Consider the following 23,876-nt stretch of genomic DNA (forward strand, 5'->3'; position numbering starts at 1 on the left):
ATGGAAGTATGAGAAGCTAGTGACTGAGCATGGCCATTGCAAAATGACTGGAGTTTTGCTTTATCTACCTTAAAAATTTGCTGGAATCTACCTACTGCTTGACTTGGAAAACTACTTTAAAAAGGCATAGGTAGGGGTGCCTGGGTGGCTCAGTGGGTTAAAGCCTCTGCCTTCGGCTCAGGTCGTGATCCCAGGGTTCTGGGATTGAGCCCCTCATTGAACTCTCTGCTCAGCAGGGAGCCTGCTTCCTCCAATCTCTCTCTCTGCCTACTTGTGATCTCTGTCTGTCAAATAAATAAAGAAAAATCTTAAAAATAAAAAAAAAGGCATAGGTATAGTGAAATGGCACAATTTCATCCACGGTGCTTTTGTTTGAGTATTTTATTTTGCATTTAATTTTTAAAAAGCTTAAAAATACAAATGTGCATAGAAAAGAAAAGAAAAAACTACATAGTTTAGATACATACCTCCACATGTATTTTTTTTTAAACATCTATTAATTTGAGAGAGAGAGAATGATAGATAGATGGTGGGGGTGGGGAGGGGCAGGAGAAGGAGAGGGAAATTCACACAGATTTCACACTCAGCATGTAGCCCAACACCGGACCTGATCTCAACCCTGAAATCATGACCTGACCCAAAACTAAGAGTCAGATGCTCAACCAACTGTGCCACCAAGGCACTCCCAAATATACACATGTATTTACCTAAAATATAAAATCATATTATATGAACTATTTTGTTACTTGTGATTTATAATTAACCTGTCATAAACATGTTTCCTTGTCAAGATCTGCAGATCTTCATGCTTCTAATGGCTTATTGATCTTCTTACTGTATGAATGAATCACAATTTATTCTATAATTTTTTACTGATAGGCATTTAGATTGTTTCTAGTATTTCACTATTACAAATAATGCTGCATTTTCATTATTATAAATAATGTTGCAGGGTACATCTCTATGTATTTCTATACACATTAAAACACAGTTTTAGGGACATTTTTATAAAATTAATTACTAGGAATAGACTTGCAAATCCCAAGGTTTGGGGTGCTGGATGTGAGGCTCAAACCACTTGCCCCTCGGGGATATACTCCACATTTGTGAGATCCTTTCTGCTTGTGGGTTGCCACACCACAGGTAGGGGTTTTGGTGCAATTGCCTCTGCCTTTCCCATTTATCTCCACGTGGCTTTTTGATCCTTTGTTGTGAAGGAGCTGTTCAGCTAGTTTTCAGGTCTTTTTCAGAGAGAACTGTTCTATATGTAGCTGTAGATTTGGTGTGTCCCTGCATGGAGCTGAGTTCAGGGTCTTTCATTAACACCATCTCAAACCCTCTCCTCCCTGAACATTGCACAGATTTTCAGAATGACAATATTAAACATGCTACCCCAGGGCATCCGCTTGTCTTAAAAACACGGACTTCATGTCTCTCTTCTAAGACCAGGAAAAAAAAAATCTGCTCTTCCATAATCTATTTTGGTATTAACTACAAGCCTGTTATCCCACTTACTGTCTTTTCCTAGCCACCCTTTCCTGTCTCCCCGTTCCTCTTTCCCTTCCTATGAAAACACTTGGGACTTATGCCTCCACTGTACCAGATCAGCTATTCACATAGTCATGTGTGGCCCATTTTATTGTGTTTCCTAGTAGGCTTTGTGTTTTCTTTTTTAAAGATTTTATTTATTTATTTGACAGAGAGAGATCACAAGTAGGCAGAGAGGCAGGCAGAGAGAGAAAGGAGGAGGAAGCAGGCTCCCTGCTGAGCAGAGAGCCCGATGCAGGACTTGATCCCAGGGCCCGGAGATCATGACCTGAGCCGAAGGCAGAGGCTTAACCCACTGAGCTACCCAGGCACCCCTCCTAATAGGTTTTTATTTTTATTTTACGTTTCTCATGAAATCATCAGTATCCTTAGATGAATAAAACATGTTCTCTATTTTTGGTATAACATCCTCTATTCTCCATGACCAGGACACACACACAATCTAGAATAGTTCTCTGTCCACAGATAATCCCAGAAGACGTAGCTGCTTGACTTTACTGGGGAGCACCAGGCAGCTGCCGTGTGGGACACATGAGAACAAGGCTATGTATGTGTTTGTCAATGGTGACGGCCTCCAATACCTAAAGCAGGACACAATCAATATTCAGCAGAGTCATTTCTTTGGCAGCCGAAATGAAGCTGCAGGAATCTTGCAGTCACGGATACATACTTGGATGCTGCAACTGTAAATTCACCCACCCACCTGCATAACTCAGTAGAAACAATTCCCCCAGCTTCGGAGGACATCCCCCTCACCGTGGGTCAGATAACAAGGCTTCAGGGGACACAGTCATAAGGAATGAGAGATTGAGAGAGTTGAATCCCAGGGATAGAAACCTTTAGCAGCAGAGTGTAATTACAGGAGTCAGGCTTATGTGTTGCTCTTGATTATTCATTTTTTTTGCCACTTCTTATCTCTTTCCTTTGTCTCGCCACCACCAGACAATAAACTGTTTTATTTGAGTAACTAGAGAAGGCGACGCTTTGGTGCATCAAAAGTTCTCTTCCCTGGGTACTGCCACCATGGTTTCATAGTTAATTTGGATTCACAGATATTGTGCATTTTACCGTGTGTCCCTGGAAACACATACCTGCATGAGTCACAAAGATATTCAAGATCTTGCAAGGACAGGGGCGTCCTTAGGAAAACCAACACTTTGTGTAAAGCGTTATACGTACAGAAAACAAACTGAAACTGTTCTGACCATACCACATACCTTCGAAATTGTTAATTTGGGGGAAAAAATCTTGTTATTTATTTACTTTGTGTCACTCACACAAAGGTGAACCATGAATGAACCTTCTCCCTGTGCCACTTAGTTGATGTTTCTTATTGTTTGGTAATCATATAAAATGGGGGTTTATTTTCAATTAAGCAGTTTCCCTGTGACAATAATGAGTCTATCATTGCTTTTTAATTTTCAACTGGAATGTTCTCATCAAATAAGGAGGCCATTGTCCAGAATACGGAATTGTCCCTTCCTGAGATTCTCTTAGATTTCATTGGAAATGAGTTCCTCCAAACACTGACCCAGCTCAACCCCACTTAGTTTCTCAGAGAAGATGAGCTCATATCCTGGTGGGGTGGCACTCTGCATGGTACAGTCCCAATAATATGACCATTGCTTGTGTATAAAATAAAGCTAAGAATTTTGGATTGTACAGCTAGCTAACAGAGAAGGGTACTGTCTGTGTGGGAAACACTACATGATTCATATTTTCTTTGAAAAATTAAAGTCATATTTCTTTGATGTGTCAACAGTGATGACTGAAAGCAGATTGCAGAGTCTTTGTACTCAACTAAAGGGAGAAAGTGTCAGAGAAAGCAGGATAGCGAATGAGAGACTTAGTTCTAAGATCAAGCAGGAAGAACAATATTGCCAGAAAATACACCTAAACCAAGTGCACAGTCCTTGGAATGTTCTAGCAGCATAACCTCATGGCGTGAGAGAAGCAACAGTAAGAGAAAAATGTGAACAGAAACCCTTACTCTTGTTTAGCTATGAAAATACATGAATGGAGGGCACTGAGATCATCTGAATATTTGTGTGAGGCAAGAAAACAAGGACACACATTGAGGGAGAGAACAGGCAGGAAGAGGAAGATGCTGTTCCCAAAATAATCTGGAGCCATGACTGGAGCGCTCTATTCAGACTCTCTTGTCTACGCTTCCCTTCCTCTGTCATCATTCTGCTGCGATCACATCAGCAGCACTTCAAAGAGTTCAATCTCAATTTAACCCCATGCCAAACATATATCACACTAGCCAAAATAAGAGGTGAGAAAAGGAGCTATATGTACGAAATAGTTTCTCTTGATTGATTAAAAATAGAAAGCCCCATTCTATTATCCTTGAAGGGATGCGAGTAGCAAGTGGGAGGTGGCTGTGTTCTCAAGTTGGAGAGAAATTTGGGGAGGTGGTTAGAAGGAAGAAAGGTGATTCACCCTTTTCTTTAGGGCAATAGCCCTCTAAATGATCTCTGCTTCACCGATTCCCATAGTTTGGGGTTCTGGCCATGTCAGCTGCTAGTTCCTTCAAGAGCTCAGTCACAACACTTTACTCCCCTAATGGCTCTGTTTCACCAGCAGGATTTTGGAAGCTACAGTGGACATGTTACTGAACCCTCTGGGTCCTCTTGTCAGTGATGTTGCACTCAAGCCAAGGAAGGGTCAGAATCTGGGAGGGGCTCAGGGAAAGCAGCTCCACTCACTTCTGCATCACTGAGCAGACACTAAGAGAAAGAAGAACCCACTGTTCCTTCTGGGACTGTGCAGAATTCCCAGCCTTCATGAGGAACTCAAGATGTTCCAAGGCAGCCACTTCCCTGCTTCTAAACAATGCACCCTTTCTCTAAGAAGGCTCTCTCAACTCTCAAAAAAACAGGGCTGTTAATATTAATAATCAGTATTATTAGCATTGATTACTAATATTAATATGGGCAGTCAGAATCTTGCCAGAGAGACAACGTAACTGGGAAAATACGGCAAGCTGAATGTGGAACTTGCAACTATGGTAATGTGGTGAATTTGCAGGCATTATATCCAACGACAGCAGCTCTGAGCGGAATCAAATGTAATTTCCGTGAAAATAAAATGAGTGGCGCTGAGGAGTGGATGCCCCAGCATATCACCAGCGTAGAGCCGTTCTGGTTGAAATCTGAAAATACTCTTACTAAACAGAGTTAGAAAGAACGTCTGGCAAGGCTCCCTCCAGTGCCTTTCAGGAAGTTTTACAAAATGGTAGATGTGGGAGCCGTCCCGAGGTAGAGCATATCATGCTGACAGACCTAGCGTTGTTGGCTTGCAAAGATCTCATGGAATGTGACAGGCTGGTATAATGAGGCACGTACACAGTATTTTCAAGGGTGCTAGCAGCTATTTCATAGCTCTTTCCCCCCAAGGCAAGTAAGCTTCCCGAATTCATCTGTCTATTTTCATATATTTTCTTTTTCTTCATCGCTTCTCCTCCTCAATCAGATGCACTGCCGTTCAGTGGATTGTGCCAGATTTCAAATATATACATTCCTCGACGAAACAAAAGATACTCAGACTTCCTGACCACTTGAATGGAAGCGAACATCTTACTAGAGGATATATGATCAAAAGTGTTGTTTTCCAAAGATAGTCTCAAGTGAGATTTATAGCTTGCTTTATTCGGGAATTATATTTGGTTCGAAATCATCAATGTTGTCTTGCATCAACACTTTAAAAATTCTCCTAATTAAAGTAACAAATCATCAAAGTTCATATAAGACAAGTACATATAATGTCTCTTATTTTAGAAATGGGCAATAGAGAATAAGATCGAAGCGGTAAATCATAAGGATAATGTGGACGGAACAGGGGTTATATAATTGAGATGTCCCAGTTTTCTGCAGAGGCTGACCTCAATTACACACAGAATAAAATATCAGAGTTTGCAGTTTCCCTGATGTGAAATTAAGAAAAATGTTACGGATAAATGTGGAAAATTTTATGCACATATATATAAAGGGAAACGGAAAAATCATGAAGTTCATCTTTTTATTTTATGGACGGTCTTTCATATTTAGCCCTGGCAATGAACCACTTTTATAAGACAATACCACACGAGGCTATAACTCTTTTTTCTAAGTAAAGTTTTAGGTCATCTAAACAACGTTGGATTTTGTCTTTGCACAACAGCTGGTAGTTGAAGGAGACCCATGGCCTCTTTGGAATTTTAGGTATCCTCATACTTTGTGGGGAGAAAAGCAGAACTTAGTACAACGGGCAAGAAATTTTGAGTTAGTAGATCCATTTCCTGCCCTGTGCATTTTCTCCAGCTCTAACAGGAAAACCATAACCCCTTTCTCATATGTGCTAGCTGTGAGGAATTTTCTGAGCCGTCTCTGCCTTATTCACTCTTCCTCTTCTCCTTCCCTCTCCTTATTGTCAGTTTTGGTCTCTCACTTGTTCTCTCGTCCTTGGGACCTATATTCTGAGGGCAGCAAGAAGTTCCTTATCAGAAACATTCAGCCACTGCCTCATGGCCCAGGAAGGGGGACTTCTAGTGAGCATGTGCAGATAGGTGAACAAAGACAGGAAAGCAGGAGATGTGTCTTTGGAGATCTTCCTGCTAACATATCGCCAGAGCTTTGATACTGAACTTAGACCCCCAGGATGAGCCTGACTGCTCCATTCACCTGAGGTTCTGATGGACCCTGGGTTCACTTTGTCTGGCCCTCAGGGTGCTACGTCTTCCTGAGGATTTCCTAGAAAAGGTTGTACACAGACAACGATGTTTTGTAGGAATATTATACCTCCTGGCCTCTCATCTGGAGTGTAAGAGACAGTCATGCTTGCAGTGTACATAATTAGCCAAAATGTAAGTATTCTAGAGATAAAAAATAATCATATCATCATCATCATCATCATCATCGCTAATGTTTTACTAAGTTGCAGGTCCAGTATTAAGCACACGGCATTCACTACATTATTCAAAACATCAATATTCTGAGACAAGGAGCATCATCATCCCCAAATCACAATGGGGAAGCCTCCATTTTCCCCAAGCTCACACAGGCAGAATGTGACCCCAGGCCCTTCACCTCCAGATCCAGCACCTTAAACCACTGTACTCTTAACAACCATGAACTTCTCTTTCACGCAGAAAAACCAGCCTGCTCACTTTCCACTTGGGGACTATCGTGATGCTAATTTGTACCAAACCATTCCCATCCTGTTGGCATTGTCTGAGGCAGCTGCCGGCCACGGTACCTTCTGTAGCCCCTCATTTCAGTGATGCCAACTCCCCTCTCATTCCTGGCTTTGCTTAAGGTTTTGCCCTTTCTTCGATTTTTCTTGAGGTTTGCCCTTTCTTCGATTTCACATTCCTGCTCTTTTTGCCTCCCTCTCTGATCTTGAAAAGTCCCCTGAGTTTTGCTTTGCCTTGGAAAGCTATCTTCTTTTGCAGCACCTTTGTTGCTGCTGGCTTCCGAGAAACCCAGTCTTTCCTTTCCATTCCTTTTAACTCGTCTCCTAACATTCTCCATGGTAACAATTAAAGGCTGGGGAAGCACTTTACAATTTACAAAGTACTGTTAGAATGTGAGCTGTTAATAATTAATTAAAACATCATTATTCTGAGCAGCAGATACAATCTGAATACAATCAGGCCGTTTATTGCTGATACACAGCCTGAACCGAGTTTAAATTCTGTTATTACCACTTCCTGTATGCTTGTACCAAAGTAAGTGACGCACACTTTCTGGGCCTCTGTTTTCTTCTGTCTAAAATGATGATAATCACGCTTGCTTCCCAACGTGGTTGTGTAAGATCAGACTTGATATAGGATGCCACTCATAACCAATGTTCACCAGCGCTACTAAAGGTCTGGCCCCGTGCTAGGGACTATATCTGGTGTGTTTGGACATTAGGCCTTTAAAGAGGTAATGAATGCTAAGTTAGTTCTTAAGGATGGAGCCCTGACCCAAAGGAATTAGTGTCCTCACAGGGAGAGAGTCCCCTGCTGTGTACTGCACACAGAGAAGATGGCAACCATGTGGGGCCAAGAAGAGGGCCCTCCCAAGAAATCAAGTCCACAGGCACCTTGATTTTGGACTCCTCAGCCTCCAGAACTGTGAGGAAATTTCTATCCTTGAAACGACTCAGTCTCTGATATTTTCTTATGGCAGGTGGCGCAGGCTAATACAACACCTACACATGTTACCCTACATAGAGATAAAAGGGCCTCTAATTACCCTTGTTTACAAAAAAGAAAGCCAGAGCTCAGAGAGATTATGTAAAATGCTTAAGTCCCCATGAAGCAGCAGATGGGGGATTTGAACTTAGCCCAGTCGGACTCCACAGAAGGGGTCTTAGTCACATCCTGTATTTACTAAAATGCACCAAGGTGTCCTGCAGTGTACAAAGAAGGTGCTCTCTTTCCCCAGAATATCCAGCCCAGTTGTGCCTGTTGGCCTTTAACAAGAACTGAAGGGCTGCCATTTTACCAATGCAACCTCAAGGCTTCCATAAGAAATCTTTACCTTTTCTGATGTATTCTGTCTAAATGTTACCTACGTGGGAAACAATGAAATGATAAGGAGTTTTCTCTCATATTTAAGAATGCTTTAAAAAAAACTTCATAAAAAATAAATCACCAATTTTAAATTTCTATAAATGTGTACTGATTGTCCCTAAGAAATCTGTTTTAAAAATGTTTAATGGGCTGTCTGGATGGTATAGTCAGTTGGGGCATCCAACTCTTGGCTTCAGTTCAGGTCATGACCTCACTGTGGTGAGAGTGAGCCCCACATGGGGTTCCACACTCAGCACTCAGTGCAGAGTCTGCCTAACACTCTCCCTCTCCCTCTGCCCCTCCCCCCACTCGCTCTCTCTCTCTCAATCTCTAAAGGAAATAAATAAATCTTTAAAAATGAAACATTATTTCCTATTATTTTTTTGCATTGTTTTTCTTAGATAAAATTTGATACTGGGTAATCCGACAACATGTTAATCATAGTATACTTTACCTGAATTTAGACATTGCTCAGATTGGCTGGTGTTCTGATACATATATTTCCAGCAGGTAACTCAGAGCAGTAGCACTCAATAAATATTTTAAAATAATATTTATAAGTAATATAAATTTTACCAAGTATAATTTCAAAAACGAATACAATGTCACATCTATATTATAAAGAAGAATTTTTTAAATTTAGAATAATATAATTACTATTTCAATGTGATTTCCATGGAAAGCAAAATGAAACAGATGTTTGCTTCTCTCCATAAAATTGCCATGAATTTGACAGATACAAATGTGTTACACTGAAGAACCGAATATCATAAGGGGATTATCATCAGTGAAGGAATTTCTAAAATAGTAAGCAACTCTTAGTAAGGCTCCAAAATAAACAAAGAGCAAGAAAAAACAAGAGAACTCATTCCTTAATTAGCAAACATGAGTCGAACAACACAGGCAATTTGCTCCCATCTTATGCCCAACCCCCTTCTCAGTTGGAGGTGGGCTGATTGATGTTCTTATCTTGTTGATGGGCGAAGACACAGATGTAAGAGCAAAGCCAGGCATAAATATAACAGGCAGTTTATTTAGGGGAACAGCGGGGAAAATTTGGATTATTCTACTGAGGTCATGAACCAATAACCAACTACTCAGGAGATTCCTGGAATTGCTGCTGCTGTTCCGGAAGTTCCAGCCATCCCCAGAACCCAAACTGTCTCCCAAAATGCTAAGTTGGAGCAGACAGTGCCTGAAGGTAGAACCATACTCCATCTAAGACCTGGACGTATTTGGATTGTGGATCTTGCATTTAAGCCAATGGAACCATCACTTCCCAGATGACTGGACAGTTTTACCTTGGCCATTTAATTAATTTACAGTAACATTACCCAGCATTTTATACACTATTGGCTTTTTAGACTCCACTTATCATGTTATTGTGGAGTTTTAAGTGAAATCTTCTCTTGATTTATGTGCTAGTTTCATTCTTGGAAAATCCAATGTGTATTAAAACAATGCAAAACTTTATGCATATATGTCACTCGAGTTAGGTTCTAGCTTGAGATCATTTTTAAGATGAATGAAAAAGGGAATAAGTTTATTCCCTTTTTGAATACCTGGAAGTAATCTCAAAAGTCCTATGGGATCCAGAATAATTCTTTGTTGTATGGGATTATTCCCACATATTGCTGGATGCACACCATCACTGGCTCCTACCCACTAAATTCCAGTAGCTTTTTCCCGCAAACCTTCACTGGATCTATTAGTTAAAATTCTTTTTAGAATACAGTATTTCCTGGGACACCTAGACATCTCAGTCCATTAAACGTCAGACTCTTCATTTTGGCTCATCTCATGACCTCAGAGTCATGAGATCAAGTCCCACTGGGGATCCTCGTTGGGGTGCTGGGTGCTGGGCATGGAGCCTTCTTAAGATTCTCTCTCTTACTCCTTCTGCCCCTCCCCTGCTACTTGTTCTTGTGCTCTCTCTCTTTAAAAAAAAATAATAATACAGTATTTCCTCCTTTGGGAACCACTAATAGAAGTTAATAAAACATTGGCTTTGGAGTTAAGGATACCTGAGTTCTAGTTCTAAGTTGGACTTTGGATAAGCTATTCAAATTAAGATGGCTTGGAGTTCAAGTCCATAGTAAAAAGCCCCTTGAAATACTTGACTCAAATACCAACTCTTTTACTTAGAAATTGAATTATTTTCTTCATTTAGCCAATTTCACAACTATCTATTGTGTTCTAGGGCCTTTAATAGATAGTGTGTGGGGGGGAGGGGGTGGATGGGGAATGAAACATGAGATAATATATCCCTGCCTCTGGGAAGGAACAGGAATTGTGACAGAAACAGATATGTGAACCTATTACTGCAACAACTGGAAAAATATTTTGTTAGTCTAGAGCTGCCAGAATAAAACAAATTCAAGATAGCCAGTTACATTTGAATTCCAGATAATACATCATTTTTAGTATAGGTAGGGCCCATATGTTGGAGGTATTTGAATTTTAGAGAAATTTCCAATGCATAAAATACTTATATGAAAAAATTATTTGTTGTTTAATATAAAATTCAAATGCATTTGGGTCTTCTGCACCTTATCTGGCAACCTTGTTAGTGACTGATATGATCAATGTATTAACATTACCTCATGCCCATGCTTAGCTGAAATACTTCAAAATAATGCAATCACTAACATATAGAGACATTTAAAGCCTAATATACCTTTATGTATAGATGAGAGTTTGTATTTAAAATATGGCGCATTTAGTGATCGCTTTGACAGCACATATACTAAAAACATGGTCCATTTACAGATAAGAGGGCTTACTAAGCAAACCTAAAAGAGAAATGGGACTTGGAATTTAAAAAAGAAGTTATTTTATAAAAAACACATATTTTTAAAAACCTTAACTGTGTTTCTTTTTTTTTTTTTAAGATTTTTATTTATTTATTTGACAGACAGAGATCACAAGTAGGCAGAGAGAGGCAGGCCGAGAAAGAGGAGGAAGCAGGCTCCCTGTTGAGCAGAGAGCCGGATGTGGGGCTGGATCCCAGGACCCTGGGATCATGACCTGAGCTGAAGGCAGAGGCTTTAACCCACTGAGCCACCCAGGCACCCCTAAACTGTGTTTCTTAATCTTGGGGCCCAAGGCTAGGTTTCCTGATCCCTGTGAGATAGTATACTTTTTGTGTGTCTCTGCACTTTTCTGGAAAAAGGGATCACAGCGTCTGTCAGAGTCTCAAAAATCTTAAAAACCCAAACATGTTAGGAATAACTGAACTCAAAACAAAGTTCAGAAACCAAGGAAATTTCATTCTCTTCCACAAACATTTTTCCAAGAATTTCACTCCTTTTATTGAAAGTCTTTATTCCAGAGAAAGGTCGCTTAAGTAATGTAAGTCCTTGGAAGGACCAGATAACCACCTTATCATTCAATGGTGTACAGAAAGGATGGCATTTTCAATGACTAAAGCACTTTCCTTCGAAATTTCCTTTTCTTATCTCTATGCTAAATGAAATAAAACGGATAGACTGTACAAACAGATGGGTGATTTTATTATTTAAGCATTATTCTGTTTATGCCTCCTAAGTTTTTATTACCTCCGTCCTCAAATACTGTGTTTTTTTTAATTTTTATTTTTTAAGGGGCAACATTACTATTGTTCATTAAACAGCATGATGACTAGTCTGTCAGGGTGTTAATGGTCCTAAAAAGATCACCACCTACTCCTATATACTTCAGTAATAAAAATTCTCTTTCACAAAAATCCTATTGTCCTAGTAACTTTTGTTAATTCCTCTAATTGAAAAATAGAACTAATACTGCCTGTTCTGAAGGTGTCAGTTCAGGCTTCTATAACAGAATGCCATAGGTAGACTATGTGGTGTGAACATCAGAAATGTATTTTCGTGGTTGTAGAGCTAGGGAACTGGAAGATCAGGGTGCCAGGCAATGCGGTTCCTGGTGAGAGCCCTCTACCTGGCCTGCAGATCGCTGTCTTCCCGTACCATCAAGTGGCAGAGAGAGATAGAGACAGAGAGACTGGGAGAAAGCAAGCTCTCTGGGGTCTCCTCTTGGAAGGACATTAATCCCATCACGAGCTCCACCTTCATGATGCAATCATTTCCCAAAGGCGCCACCTTCAAAACCACCACATTGGGGATTCAAATTTTAACATATGAATGGAAGCAGGCACAACTATTCAGTACGCAGTAGAGGGCTACTGCACAATAAATCTGTGAAAGGGCTTTAGAAACTTTAAAGCACCACATCAACTGAAAGTGTTGAAACTATAAGGCATGAATAAAGTCAGATGTACATTACTAACAAAAGCAGCTAACCTTCATTAAGTGCTCATTTTGTGCAAGTCATTATATACATCATCTCATTTAATCTTCAGCTATGTCTGTAATGGCACTTTCATTATTATTAGTAATAGAAAATACCAACAGACAGATTGATCATACCCACATCATGTTCTCTGGAAAGGATAATAATGTTAACAAATTTAAGACATGTTTGACCAAGCCAGATTACAGGGAAAATTACAAAAACATTAGGAGTGAAAAACTTGTAAAATCACAGGATGGCAAAGATAATAAGAAGCTTGAACTGAGGGCTGCTCAGTCATAATCCATGAATGAACCCGAAGGAGATTACTTCACAGCTAGATACAAATTAACAAATTCAGGTTGTAGAGGAAGTGGAAAAGAAATGCCAAATGAAAGGACCACATTTGTAACAACTGTTACCTCTGAGGGGGCAAAGGAGACGGAGGTCTATGACCTTGCACTTTGTATGCATTAGCGGCTCACGCTTAAGCCTTCTAATCAGGGGCATACATTCAGATGCCAGTGTTTATTTCTAAAACACATTCAAAGAGTTTGGGCAACCCTGTTCTGTAAAATATAGTCTCGGCTAAATTTTAGCTGAAGTCCTTTCTTCTAGGACTGCTACTAAAATTCAGCAAAGCACTATGTGAAATGAGGAATGGAAAAATAATCACAACACAGTTCACAACATTTGAAAACAAAATTAAATCCTCTGCTTAGATGTGGCAGGAAAACTTTGACTTCGTTTCAATCATCTGAATTGAGTTATGCCTGTCTGGAATTAGTTCATTTGTAAAAACATTCTTTAGTGAATAGATAAATTCCTTATGATCTGCTGGCATTTGTAGCTCTGAAAAAAAAAAAATTACTCTGTCCTGGGCATAATTATTTAATATTTATATGTTCTTTTTCTCACGTTTGCAGGATGTGCTTTCTGATGACTTTATGAGATACAGAACAGTTAATTGCATATTTACAAGGTGCTTCAGGAGAATTCCCAGCTCTACGCTTCTCCGTTACAATTACCATCGACTTCTGGTAGCTGTAGGAAAAGCTGTTTTTTGCACAGAACTTATATTTTACGTGCTTTCTATTAACATTCACTAACTGTTAAAAGCACAAATGAGTAGAAACATTTTGGGTAAGGTTTGGGGGCTTGTATGGGGTGCAGAAGAAACTATTTTAGTCAGGTTCACTCAAGTAACCCTCTCTGGAAGACAGCTTTTCCACCTTTATGATCTGTGATAACCCAGAATATTAATTTGCCTGCATAAACTAAGTGACATTAGTGTTCACAGTGGGCCAAAGGATAATCAAACACTGATACTTGAGTGCTAAGAGAGAAAATATCTATTAAACACTTAAACTCTGTGATAAGCACTTTACATGTATTTTCCTAGTCTTTATAATAACCTCCTAGAAAGGATCTCTTACACCTCTATTTTTATGAACAAGCAAACTGAGGCACAGAAAGGTTACACAACTTGCTCAAGGTCACATAGTTAATAAGTGGGGGAAATCTGAATCCTCTAGGGTCTAACCCTAAAATCTCTACTTACAGTTCTCTGTCAGTATGCATCAGAATCACATTACTTCCTGTATCCAATAAATTCTCCCCATCCTACACTGGTCACATGCATGTCTCAGTCTTCTGAAATGATTACATGACAAAAGTACCACAAGTTCAGATTAGCTTTGAAGACAACGAATGACGTAGAACATTCAGGAAAAAACAGTACCAGGTGATGTCAATTGAGGCTCATGAGTTGTGACAGCCTACACAATACCGTATGTGAGGCATTAGCTTACTGGAATGTACATATAAGCTTCCTGGCCCTCAGCCATCCTGTATGTTTTCTGTTTTGCTCACCTCATTGCAGATGGGCTCATTTTATTAGGGGAGATGCTCGAGTGTGTAATCAGTAACATGAAAACAGAATGGGCAGCTGTCTAGATTACAGAAGTTCTTACGTGGCCCATGCATGTGTCCACAGATACACAGAACCCAAGCATAAAAGCATCAAGACAATGCATATTGCTCAGGAGAAATTTGCCAATTAATAGTACCCCCTCTAAAGTGCCAGGGAAGGACACCTGGGTGGCTCAGTCAGTTAAGTGTCTGCCCTCAGTGAGTCATAATCCCAGGGTCCTGGGATCGAGCCCCACATCGGGTTCCTTGCTTAGCAGGGAGTCTGCTTCTCCCTCTGCCTTGCTGCTCCCCCCTGCTTGTGCTCTCTCTCTGACAAATAAGTAAGATCTTAAAAAATAAATAAATAAAATGCCAGGGAGTTGGGTGCCAATGGAGATTTAGCTGCATCAGGTCAGACGCTAATGGAATGACTCATGTAAGAAACTCAGCCAGGGTCCCAGCACCTCTCGAGTGCATTTATTGATGGTGTTTATTTTAATACTGACACCTCTGGTAGAAGTATTATTTTAGGATGACAAGTAAGAAATACAGCACAAATGTAAATGGAATGAGATTGACATGAAAATAAGCCTTATATTCTAAGTATCTTTTCTTTAGAGAGGAAGAATTTTAAGTGATGACTTCAGATCAGCAAATCAAGGCTTTGCCTTCCAGAGACTATAGAAAACCCCAGACGTGACATTTTATCTTTTACATGTGTAGATATAATTTTAAGAAAGTTTTTATTAAGTTTTTTAACTCAAATATAGTTAAAAGGAAGTGTTATATTAGTTTCAGGTGTATCATACAGCGAGCGATTCAACAATTCTGTCCATTACTCAGGGCGCATCATGGTAAGTGTACGCTTCACTCTCATCCCTCTTCCCCTCTGGGAACCATCAGTTTGTTCTCTGTAGTTGGGAGTCTGTTTCTTGATTTGTCTCTTTGTCTTGTCTTTTCTCCTTTGTTCATTTGTTTTGTTTCTTAAATTCCCCATATGAGTAAAATCACATGATATTTGTCTTTCTCTGACTTATTTCACTTAACATTATGCTCTCTAGCTCCGGCTGTATTTTTAAGCTGTGTGTGGGTATATTGTGTGTAGGTGCATCCAAAACAAACAAAAAATCCTCTAAGAGAAGAGAGGAATGAATTCCTGTCAACCAACTCAGGGACTCTACAGCATAAACATTACAAAACTTCAGATAATCTGATCAATAATTTTTCTGAAATAAGAAACAGTACATTTCACACTAATATGCACAACGCAAACACACTCCCTGCAATGCAGAACTTGTTTAGAAATTCAACTTGGACACTATCCAAGAGAGCTGACTTGCTGAAGTTAAAAACAAAAACAAAAACAAAAAAACCAACAACCCTGCATTGAATAGGTTTGGCTTCCACAGGCAATCTATGTCCCACGATGAAAACGACTGCTTCTAAAGTGAAATTGCACACTTGAGGATGACACTACAGTCAGCTGAATGTGCGGGGATGACTGAGAAGACTTTCCACCTTGCAAATACATTTGGTTCGATTTCCAAACTCGACCTATTACACTGCGCACCTTGGCTCAGACTGAATGACCACTGTTTTCTCGTACCTCTCAGATCCTACCTGACGTTGATCTCGGCAATTCCATGAGGTCTGACCCAACTCGCTGAGAAAGCTTAAGACTATTGCTCTTTCCAGTGCCAGGAAATGCCCCAAAGTAGGGCAGCCTAACACTCCTCCTGGCCCCCTGCCTCTACTATCAGCTCCCTCCAATCCATCTTCTATACTTGCTGCCAGAGTGATGGTTCCAATATGAAAAATCTAGCCGTGAAACCTTGGCTTAAAACCCTTAAAATGCTTCCCTAGTGTCTACAGAGTAAACTGTGAACTCTTTTCCTTGGCATACAAAGAATTTTAAGATCTGGCCACTGCCTAAATGTCAAGTCTCATCTGTCATTTCCTGCCTTGCTCTTTGCAAGCCAGCAATATTGAACTACTTAGAGTTCTCTGAACGCACCAGGCTCTGGGCTGGCATCCTGCCTTTACACATGCTCGCCCTGGAACAGCCTCCCCTGCCTGTGTGCCTGACAGTCATTCCATCGGGAAACCTCCATTAAAATGCTGCCTCTGCTGAGAAGGCTTCCTTGACTCCCCCCAAAAAGCCTGCTGTGCCACTTTTCTGGTTTATGCTTACATTTTAAAAAAAATTTTTTTAAGATTTTATTTATTTATTTGACAGAGAGAGATCACAAGTAGACAGAGAGGCAGGCAGAGAGAGAGAGAGGAGGAAGCAGGCTTTCTGCCGAGCAGAGAACCCAATGCGGGACTCGATCCCAGGACCCTGAGATCATGACCTGAGCTGAAGGCAGAGGCTTAACCCACTGAGCCACCCAGGTGTCCTATGCTTACATTTTTATCTATCTTTTTAAAATATTTCTTTATTAATATGAAGAAGAGAGAGAAAAAGATCAGGGACAGGAGGGGCACCAGGAGGGAGGAATTCATAGACTCTGTGCTGAATGCTTGACCCCACAACCCTGAGATCATGACCTGAGCCGAAATCCAGAGTCTGCCGCTCAACTCACTGAGCTACCCAGGCACCCCTGCACTTACTTTTTTAAAGGAAGCATCCTATTGTTTGACGCTATCTCTCCTTCACTTGTGTTGAAGTTACATGAGGGCAGGGACAACATCCTTCCATTTTTCATCCCCAGCATCTTGAATACTGCAGGCGCAGAGTGAGACTCAATGCACATGGCTGAATGGATGAACGTGACATAGGTCTCTCCCCAAGGGAACAAAAGAGCAGTTCAGTAAACAGAAGCAATTCCAACTTTTTTAAGGACTTGATTTGGATACACGAGGCAATGCTTCCAGGGGTCTACTTGGGTCGGTTTCTTGTGCTCTCCCTAGTAACCTAACTCTCCAGAAAGATCATTTTATAAATGACAAACAGCCCCTTGCTAAGCACTCCACAGCCATTTCTTTGCAATGAAAGTTTTTAGGGATAACATCCAGTCTGTCCAGAGGCATCTGATAAAGTTACTTCCAACAGACCACCAAAACCCACCAGTACGTCCCATTCTCTCTGAGATCACCACTGTTCATTACCTCAGTGATGAACAGGAGGCAGTATAGCGCAGTGGTTAGAAGTGCAGACTCTAGGCATTTTGATGGAATCTGGACTCTGCCACATGCTTTTTAAGCCTCGATATGAATCTGTAAATGAGAGATGTTAATAGTACCAGCCTCAGAGCATTGTTGTGAAGACTAAATAAATTGTGTTTATTTAATAACTGCTTGGAATAATGTTTGTCAAGTAATAACATATTACAGTGTGGTTATTAATATTATTATTTTTTTAAACCTACCCTATTCATCCTGACCTTTATACAATCAGGCAATAGCAGCCCTGCTTGGCATTGTCATGGAGACCTCAAATGAGCCCAGCTTCCCCTAACGCTGAAAGTAACAAATAAATATCAGCCACAGATACCCAAAGCTACATGCAACAATTGCTTGTGATGAAAGGAGAAAACCAGCTCCTGCCCAGCGGACCTATTTGTCAACAGACAAACAGATCATGGGGTATCTGAGAATGTTAGAGAAGCTTAAGTCACCCAAAGGACCAGCATCCCCATCCTCTCTTGAACTCTTGCCTGCCACACTGGCAGAGTCTCTAGCCCAGAAACTTGAAGCTTGGAGAGAAGATAGGAAACTGTATTAGGATGAAAGATGGTACCACGAGAGCCATCTATCTGCACTCAAAGGACAGCCAGAAGCTGAGCTGTGGGACCAGCTCTGTCGGGGCCAATGAGATCTGGGTGAGGAAGACAAGTGGCAGCACCAAATGGGGATCTCCTGGGCCAGCTTCACTGCTGGCTCTTTGTGATCTGCCAGAGGTCAGCAGCTTGACCTTCTACAGTGTTCTTCCCCTGACTTTTTTTATTTTTTTTAAGTGGTTCTTGGTTTTGTTTTCTTCCAAAAAGAAAGTTTTTAACCTGGGAACAACAACAAAACTCTGGGTGTCAATAAGCTGCTACTTTGATCTGGCCTCAAGTCTGGCCTCAAAGTCTTGGACCTTCAGCTAGAACTGGATCTGGCTACTGGCCCTCTGGGACTAATAACTTGTGTTGTGTCTTAGAAACCTAAAACTTAAAAAAAAGAAAGAAAGAAAGAAAGAAATCTAAAACTTGGGGGCACCTGGGTGGCTCAGTGGGTTAAAGCCTCTGCCTTCAGCTCAGGTCATGATCTCAGGGTCCTGGGATCGAGTCCTGCATCCGGCTCTCTGCTCAGCAGGGAGCTTACTTCCTCCTCTCTCTCTGCCTGCCTCTCTGCCTATTTTTGATCTCTGTCAAATAAATAAACAAAATCTTAAAAGAAAAGAAAAGAAATCTAAAACTTGGTTCACAAACTCTGCTGTGGCTTTCCCTCTGGCTCTTCAAACCCATGGTACCTCAGGGAGAATGCTCAACAGTGGTCACTCAGACCTCAGCCAGAAGAGTCCCAGCATGGTCACCACGTCCTCACCCACCAAGGACCTGAGGAACCAGGGAGGATTGCAGGTAGCAACTGACTCGCAAATAGAGTGAGGCGTGGCCTCTTGCAGATGCCCTAGTGTGACTTATCATCCCAACCAACTTCAGAGTTGGCATTCACTTAGGGAAAAAAAAAAAAACAAAAAACAAACAAACAAAATAAAAACCCTCCACAGAGGCCTAGAGATGGACAAGTTTCTTTAAACACTATCAATATTGGGCACAAATGGCTGTTTCTTTTGTAGTTCTTCCAGGTGAGATTTTCTGAGCTTTTCCTCATTATGGGAGTGGTAAGAAGCTTGAGAATATGGGCCTAGGAGAAAGTTCCAAGGTGGCAAATTTTTTAAATGGTACCAGTTCCATGGCAGCTACACCTTCAGCCAGGTGCTCAAAAGGAATTCGTGTGTCCAAGCCCAGCTCACCAAGGATCAGGTCTGGTAACTACAGTGAGAGTGTACATCGCATCGTCTCCTCTGGGAACCTTCCCCATGAACCTACCACAGTGGCAGGTCTCATCAAGAATTTGAGCATACTGAATTTCAGACAACACAATTTTCAGACACCGCTATTGTTTGGAAGTTTGGAGTTTCACACATTTGGCCTATGAGGAGTCTGTTCAGACTGAGGTGCTAAACCTCAGTGGGTTAAGTCCTCTGCCTTCAGCTCAGGTCATGATCTCAGAGTCCTAGGATCAAGCCCCGCATCAGGCTCTCTGCTCAGCAGGAGCCTGCTTCCACCTGCCTCTCTGCCTACTTGTGATCTCTCTGTCAAACAAATAAATAAAATCTTAAAAAAAAAAAAAAAAAAGGAAATCTAAACTTGAAAATCTAAACTAAAACTTGATTGGAAACTACTTTAAAGGTACACTCTTGGACCAGGTCCAGTTGCTCCATTGGCTACTGCTACTAGGTCTAGCATTACAAGTCCAGGCTGCATTATTTCATATTGTTCTTGAAGATCTTCATTTAGGCCCTCCTGGACTGATGTGCCAATGCCAAGGCTGATGCAGGGGGACAATATAAATATATCCAGGAAAGAAGACCCAATTTAAGTTACAAATCTATAAATTCCATCATGTTCCAGAATATGTATACCAGTTTCACATTTAATATTTTATACTATTTTTAGAATTTTGTGTCTGAGCTTCTAAAGCCATTCTCCTGTTAAAATGTTTTCTTTTGTTAGTGCCTTGAAAATAATGACCTAAACATATTTCATTCCGAGTTTATTCATAATCTTCTAATGTTTTGCCAAGGGACCAACTTTCTGGACATTAGATGAGAATTCTGTCCATAATTCATTCCACTTCATTCTATCATATGCTTAGGTTCAAATAATTTCCAAGTATTGGGATCCATCCTGGATGAATCTAAAATCCAGTCATAAAATTTAGATGCCTGGAAAATTTGAGTAGAAGTGAGAATTATAACCTAGCAATACTCTACATCTTGATTGTTGCATACTATTATCTCTCATACAAATTGGCTCAGTATGTACACATCCATTCCAAAATGACTCATGTAAATGTGATAAGGTCAGGTGGTAATCTAATTAAAATTTAGAAATGAATTGGCTTGATATTAGATTGTACCTCATAATAGACAGGGGGAAACACAGAAGAAAGATTCAGCTAAACGTTAACTAAAAATGAAAAGGCTTCAGAAGATTACAGTCATCCAGTGTTCTGACTTAGTCCAAATTAAATTGGAGTAAATAGTCAATAACCTTTTTGGTTTCTTCAGGGAATATTTTTTCCAAGAGGATTCTTGGCTAAAGTTCCTAATGTTTTTTCCTAAGGCAAGTGTCATTGCTAATTTTATACAAATAAATTTGTGGAAACCAAGTCTTCAAATTCTGAAAATTAATAGAATTTTATAAAAAGAAAACTGTTTACATAGATTCTCCACGAAAAGCTACCTCCTGAACAGGTTATTTACATGGAACAATTGAAGACATCGAAAAGAATTCAGCCATTTTATCAATAAATATCATTAAATAGAGCCAACCTATTAAAAACAAAGCTACTAGATCTGCCTACTCATAAAAGGCATTTTCTATACACCTCTTTACCTAAAATCAAAATATAAAAGGTTATGGATGAATTATTTGACCACTCATTTGGAGTTAGAATCATCTTACTTTCCTAACCTATTAGAGCCAAGACTGAAGTCCCTTCCATACGAGATAAACTATAGTGACACAGAAGTTAAAATATCTGGAGGCAATCCAGTTTGACCAAACAAACAATGGCGGCTAAATTCCTGTGAGAATCTGACTTAAAATGAGTCTGAACACAGAAATCCCAAACACCTTATGAATCTCTTTGTGTTTGTTTTAAACATAATTCAAAGGAACATAGCCCCAAAGAATCCTTTATTCTTCCTCCCCCCTATTTTGTATGTATTTTGTACCTAGCTTGCTCGTCTAGCTCAGTTATAAAGATGTTTCCAACTCAACACACATGGGAATCTAGCATACAAGAAAAGTGCACTTCTAGTTAGTAAGAAAATATATGTTATTCAATAAATGGTATCAAAATAACAAGCCTTTTGGAGTAAAAAGAAAAAGTTGGATATCGACTCCTTTCCTTAAATTACTTCAAAAATTAAAAAGGATGAAAAAGAAACTATGGATGATTTTTTATTACCATTGAATGGAAAAGGTCTTTAGATTAAAGACACTCAACCCAAACTGTATTAAATTTTACATAATCAATAGAGTGATATGCAACTTTAAATGCAGCGCATTTAAAATAATGATTATTTTTAACTTTTAAGTCTTTAACATATAAAGAGTTTTGACCTATAAGCCATAGGAAAATAAACAGGCAAACAGCATGAATAAAACTATACACACACACACACACACACACACACATCAAGAAGGGGATCACTAACATAAAAACATGCTGAGGCACCCTTACAATTAGTTGAATGCAAATTAAAATGAAAAAAGGATACTACTTTTTACTTAATAGTCTCCTAACTCAGTCTGATGACAGAGTATTTAGAAATCAGAGCCGCCATGTTTTCCAGGTTGCACACCCTTAGGAGCCACCATTCACACAACATTGTAGATTGCACATTATGAAAGCCACAGAGAAAACAGGCCACCTCAAACACTATTAATAACATCACAAATATATACATCAGCGTCTTAAATGCTCCAATTTTAGAACTTAGAAAACACTTCATCTTTAGGAGACTATCTTAACTGAGGACAGTCTTGCTGTCTACACACTGCCACATCCACAAGAATTAGGTAAATAAGTGACCCCTGATTTGGATAGCTTCCCACACATACATGTGTGTGCAAGGACACACCCAAGCACATTCACTGCTTCAAAATTTGAAAATAACCAAAAACCTGAGGAAAAAATATGTCCTCTGACCAGGAATTCGTTTCAATTCCTTATGGTACAAACACTGAATATAGTAAGATGCAGCAATTAGAAGAATGATGTCATATGTCTCTGTACAAGCTGACTGAGGGGAGATAGCCTCAGGTATTTTTTTAATGAAAAAAAAATCAAAATTCAGAGCAGTGCAAATATATGCTCTGATTTGTATTTTTGGAACATGTGAGTCTTATATGTTTAAATATAAACATTTAAAAAGCAAGAACTTTTTCAGGAAAAAAAGCAAAAGGAATTTACTAACCATGGTTGCCATTAAGAAACTCAGAGTCCAGGGCACCTGGGTGGCTCAGTGGGTTAAAGCTTCTGCCTTCAGCTCAGATCATGGTCTCAGGGTCCTGGGATTGAGCCCCACATCTGGCTCTCTGCTCAGCAGGGAGCCTGCTTCTCCCTCTCTCTCTGCCTGCCTCTCTGCCTACTTGTGATCTCTGTCTGTCAAATAAATAAATAAAATCTTAAAAAAAAAAAAAAAAGAAACTCAGAGTCCGAAGTGTAAAAGAATACTTGTTTATCAATGCATTTGTTTCTGTGTTCTCTGAACACGTTTTTAGTACATGTCTTACCTTTTAACAAAATAAATAACTTCATAAAAAGCAAATTCAATTTCCATCACTCAAATTGAAAAGATAGAAGATTAGTCCTCATTGGGGGTCTTAAATTACAGAAGAGGTAAGGTACATTCCACAGGTACCTCACTGAGCCTGATTATCCTTCCAGAGAACAACAAAGCACCATCCCCACCAGCGTAGGCACAGTTAGCAAGGGAGGGCCAGAGAAAACCCCGTTCAAGTCAGTGACTGAACTCATAGTAAGCTAAAGCAATTAGGAACAAAACTGGTTTAATGTAACATTCCTGAAGCAAACGTTTCCATATAAGTCAGTCTTCCACAATTCCAAAATCACAAATCACTTGTATTTAAAATTTATACATATAAAATCACTCTTCTGTGGTTTGCAAACTTTGGGCCATAAAACATTTTTTAGAACACAAAGTAAGGATATGAACGCTTCTTTTTCTATTCTTATATTTATAGACACCCCCCCCAATAAGGTTTAAGAGATTCTATTAAATAGCTTTTAAATATTGGTTGATTTATTAAGTACTTTGTGCTGTTGGAATAAAACAATGCCAAAGTCTCAAAATTTGGAGGTCTCCTTAACTCTCCTAAAGTAAAGACTCTTCTTTACTTATGTAATTATGACGTCATCAACTCAAGTGTATTTATTAATAATAAGAATAGGAGAATAGGTAGGTAGGTAAGTACTTGGGGGAGTGAAAGGATGGATGCATAAATAGGTAACTCACACCAGTGAAAAAAGCTTTACCAAATGGGATCATACTCTTGCTGATTTAAATTAAAATATAATTTTATTCCTTTTGTCTTTTTCAATCTATAGTCAATCAAATAAAAGAGTAAAAGAATTACGGAACTTTAAATAAATTTTTCCTAACACCTGTATTATTTCCTAAAATACTATCTAAAGTACAAGAAAAGGTAAAATGATAAAGAATACTTAAGGCATTGCCACTTATTTTTTTTTTTTCAAACTGCATTTTACAACTTTGGATATTACCATTTATTGACTTTGATGTTAAAATAAGAAATTGGGCATACTTAGTCTTTCTCACATGCATCTT

General features: G+C 39.6%; 1 long non-coding RNA gene across 1 annotated transcript in view; it reads right to left on the reverse strand.

Moving 5' to 3' along the window:
• The window catches only part of LOC116597588, a 247,647-nt gene that overhangs the window by 83,158 nt on the left and 140,613 nt on the right, over nt 1-23,876 (reverse strand). The window lies entirely within an intron of this gene.

The sequence above is a fragment of the Mustela erminea genome, chromosome 8 (genome assembly GCF_009829155.1).
Source record: "Mustela erminea isolate mMusErm1 chromosome 8, mMusErm1.Pri, whole genome shotgun sequence".
In the NCBI taxonomy this organism is placed as follows: Eukaryota; Metazoa; Chordata; class Mammalia; order Carnivora; family Mustelidae; genus Mustela; species Mustela erminea.